Raw genomic sequence first — 351 nt, 5'->3', positions numbered from 1 at the left:
TATAATGTATTATTTATTTATTTATTTATTTTTATTTCACCTTTATTTAACCAGGTAGGCAAGTTGAGAACAAGTTCTCATTTACAATTGTGACCTGGCCAACTTAAAGCAAAGCAGTTCGACAACATACAACAACACAGAGTTATACATGGAGTAAAACAAATATACAGTCAATAATACAGTAGAAAAATAAGTCTATGTACAGTGTGAGCAAATGAGGTGAGATAAGGGAGATAAAGGCAAAGAAAGGCCATGGTGGCAAAGTAAATACAATATAGCAAGTAAAACACTGGAATGGTAGATTTGTAGTAGAAGAAAGTGCGAAGTAGAAATAGAGATAATGGGGTGCAA

This window comes from Salmo salar, chromosome ssa05 (assembly GCF_905237065.1).
Source record: "Salmo salar chromosome ssa05, Ssal_v3.1, whole genome shotgun sequence".
Classification (NCBI taxonomy): Eukaryota; Metazoa; Chordata; class Actinopteri; order Salmoniformes; family Salmonidae; genus Salmo; species Salmo salar.
Note: the sequence above shows the minus strand (reverse complement) of the source record.